General features: G+C 38.4%; 1 protein-coding gene across 1 annotated transcript in view; it reads right to left on the bottom strand.

The window, feature by feature from the left end:
• Window positions 1-807, bottom strand: part of nrd1b (nardilysin b (N-arginine dibasic convertase)) — a 53849-nt gene extending 53042 nt beyond the window's left edge. Inside the window, exon 1 of the mRNA XM_053322687.1 lies at window positions 796-807. The gene's annotated coding sequence lies outside the window, so the exon portion shown is untranslated. The remainder of the gene's footprint in view (window positions 1-795) is intronic.
• Window positions 808-3996: the final 3189 nt, after the last annotated feature.

Genomic DNA, 3996 nt, shown 5'->3' with positions numbered 1-3996 from the left:
CTCCCTTCCTTCCATCTGTCCTCCTTTCCCTTCCTTCCTTCCATCTGTCCTTCCTTCCCTCCTTTCTTCCTCCCTCCCCCTCCCTTCCACCTGTCCTGCCTTCCCTCCTTTCTTTCCTTCCATCCCTCATTCCTCCCATCTGTCCTTCCTTCCTTTCCTCTTTCCTTCCATCTCTCCTTCCTCCCTCCCTCCCTTCCTTCCATCTGTCCTTCTTTCCCTTCCTTACTTCCATCCCTCCTTCCTCCCAAGCATCTGTCCTTCTTGCCTTCCTCCCTCTTTTCCTTCTTCCTTCCTTCCTTCTGTCTCTCCTTTCCTTCAAGTATTTACAGATTAAAACAAACGGTGTTACCATGGGAACAAGTCTTATTAGTGTTGGCTTAGCTACACCGGCTTCGTTAGTTGTATTTTAGCTTCCAGTAATCCGGTGTTACAGCGAAATCTGTTCCCGTCTTTAAATGTGTCCTTCCTTCCCTTTAACCAAAACCACTCCCCTTCTAAGGTAACTCCAACTTACCGTAACCCCTTTCAGCTTACTACAACTGTAATTAAGCTTCTAATGCGGGTGTGTTGCTATGGGAAACGCGCTTTTAAATAGAGGGGTACATTTTTAGAAGGGGGTACAGAATTCACCGTAACACCGGTTAACAACGACTGGCTAACTGTAGCCGGTTCTCAGCCGTTAAACCCCATTTTTATTGTCTTTAAAGCTAAAACCGGCTACATCTAAGCTCTGAAACATGACACAGCAGTGTTTTTAAGTTTTTAAGACAGAGTAGATGTAAGAGAGAAGCTCACCTTTTGCTTCGGTGAGCTGGATGTTGGATGGTGAGGTGAAGAGTTTCAGAGCAGCAGCAGCAGCAGCCTCCCTCTGAGGTAGCAGTCAGCCCAAACAAAGCATCTGATTGGCTGAGAGGCCTGTCAATCACAATCAACGGCGCGTCTGATTGGTCGTCTGATCGGAGTCTTCTTTTGTTGTTAATTGGCAGTTGGTGGGTCGGTTTTAGATGCATTACCGCCCCCGTCCGGATAATAATAAAAAAATAAAAAAAAATAAAAATTAAAAAAATTAAAAATAAAATTAAGAAAATCAAAAAATTAAAAAAAATTAAACAATAAAAATTAAAAATAAATTAAAGTTTAATACTCTACTGTTTAAATAACATAAATCAATCAAAATTAATTAATGGTTGTTTAAAGTGAAACAGATTAGTAACATAGAACACACAATAAAGAAAATAATCATAAGATAAGATGAGTTAAGATAAGATAAGATAATCCTTTATTAGTTCCATGATGATTGTTGCAACAGCACAGTGGATAGTAAAAATAGAACAGTGTCAATAAACAATAATAAAGAACAATAAATACTAAGTAAGTGCAAAAGCAATAAAAACAATAGTAGTAAAAATATTATACTACAGTGCACAGTTGAACTGAAGGTAGTAGTATATCTTAAATACTAATATTGCACAGTAGTGAGCATTAAAAGTGCAGTGTGAGGTCTACTGGGAGCAGTGGTGATTGTACAGTCTGAAATGATGTTTGTAGGTTAGAGTGTTGGGTCTGTGCTGCTCTCAGATGGTGAGGAAGGCTGTTCCACTAGCGTGATGCAGCAGAGCAGACGGCTCCATCTCCTGCTGGAGGATCAAGCTGCTGTCAGATCTGAGAGGATGAGGTTTGCATTCATACTTGTGTGTTGCAGGGTTTATGTTGCAGAACTCTCTTAACCCTTAAACAGGCGACGTGCACCAGCAGATACAGACTCTTTAACACCTTCTTCGGAGCGTGATTGGTTAAAGTGGTTGTTCAGCTGTATGTGCCTTGAATTGGGAGAACTGGATTGATAGAATTGAAGCTTTTGGTCGGTCTACACTTTGATATAAATGATCAAATCAGTTTAGAAACTAGTATTAATGAGCAGGGAAAAGCAAGAATGCATCACTTCTCATTCAATTGTTTACCATTAGGAGCATTTTTATACCTTAACATACCAACATATCCTGCAGGAGATACAGCTAGTTAAGAAGTTAACATCAAATTAGGTTTCCCTCCTGCCTGTCTAAAGGTTAAAAAAGCTATTTTAATCACAATGAGATCTTCTTTCTGGTTAAATAAAGGTTAAAGAAACAAAAAGGAGCATGCATCAGAAATCTAAACTAAGGTGCTGTTATAATATTAATAATAATGATACTAAAATCAGGCGTCTCCTTTCAGCTTCATATTTCTGACAGTAAATCATTTAATCATCTAATGTTTCATCTTGTCCACAAAAGTTGCACCTTCTCATATCATGTTTCCTTGTTTTATGGAGTTTATTATTCAGTCTGAACCTGATATGATTGTCTCTTCTCTCCTGTTGCTTTCTGTGTATCACTTTTCCTCCAGTTTCACTCTGAATGCTGTAAAATAAGCGTCCCTTCCTCTCTCTTAACTTCTTTTGCAGCTTTTGTCTGATGCTTCGTGCTGAGTCTCATCATTTGAATTATAGATCATGTTTGTTGTATCTGTCAGAGTATCCGCTCTGCTCTCTGACTGACTGTAACTTAAACTGACTGATGATGATGAACTCTGAACAACCTGCTTCTTCTCTCTACTGTACTGCTGACTGTGATAAACCATCACTGACTCTTTTTCTTCCTACTGAATGAAACTGTAGTCGAGCCTTTCAGTATGAACCTTAATTGATGTGAAGTTGGCTGTTAGTATGGTCTTTATAAATCTATAACCACAAACTACAAAAGTGACTGAATTAAAACATAACATGATTAAAACATAGTGAGCATAGCGTTAGTTCAGGTGAGCCAACTACATGTACTGTAGGTAATCTGGGCAAGAAAGTGCTATTTACATAAATCATTTCTTTGCTTCTCCTTCCTCTTTGTTGCCATGACAACATAAAACATGGATTTATTTCTCTCATTGAGTCTAAATGTGATGTTTTACAGCCTCTACAGACTCATTCACACCTCACTGGTTCTAAACTTTTATTAAAAACATGTTAGAGACTCATTCTGTTCGTGTACAACCTGTATCTATAGCAACCATAGAACAACCTGTATCTATAGCAACCATAGCACAACCTGTATCTATAGCAACCATAGCACAACCTGTATCTATAGCAACCATAGAACAACCTGTATCTATAGCAACCATAGCACAACCTGTATCTATAGCAACCATAGAACACAACCTGTATCTATAGCAACCATAGAACAACCTGCATCTACAGTATAGCAACCATAGAACAACCTGTATCTATAGCAACCATAGCACAACCTGTATCTATAGCAACCATAGAACAACCTGTATCTATAGCAACCATAGAACAACCTGTATCTATAGCAACCATAGCACAACCTGTATCTATAGCAACCATAGCACAACCTGTATCTATAGCAACCATAGAACAACCTGTATCTATAGCAACCATAACACAACCCGTATCTATAGCAACCATAGCACAACCTGTATCTATAGCAACCATAGAACAACCTGTATCTATAGCAACCATAACACAACCTGTATCTATAGCAACCATAACACAACCTGTATCTATAGCAACCATAGAACAATCTGTGTCTATAGCAACCATAGAACAACTTGTATCTATAGCAACCATAGAACAACTTGTATCTATAGCAACCATAGCACAACCTGTATCTATAGCAACCATAGAACAACCTGTATCTATAGCAACCATAACACAACCCGTATCTATAGCAACCATAGCACAACCTGTATCTATAGCAACCATAGAACAACCTGTATCTATAGCAACCATAGAACAACCTGTATCTATAGCAACCATAGAACAACCTGTATCTATAGCAACCATAGAACAACCTGTATCTATAGCAACCATAGATTTCTTTTTATTATTGTGTTTATGTGTTTTTTACTTTGTGTGAAGCACCTTGGATCTACTATGTCGTGTTTAAAGTGGTAAATAAAGTTGAGGTTTTCCTTCCATGTAAGCACAGAGAGCCATACTACAAA

This window comes from Scomber japonicus, chromosome 7 (genome assembly GCF_027409825.1).
Source record: "Scomber japonicus isolate fScoJap1 chromosome 7, fScoJap1.pri, whole genome shotgun sequence".
In the NCBI taxonomy this organism is placed as follows: domain Eukaryota; kingdom Metazoa; phylum Chordata; class Actinopteri; order Scombriformes; family Scombridae; genus Scomber; species Scomber japonicus.
This window is presented reverse-complemented; position numbering and strand designations above follow the sequence as displayed.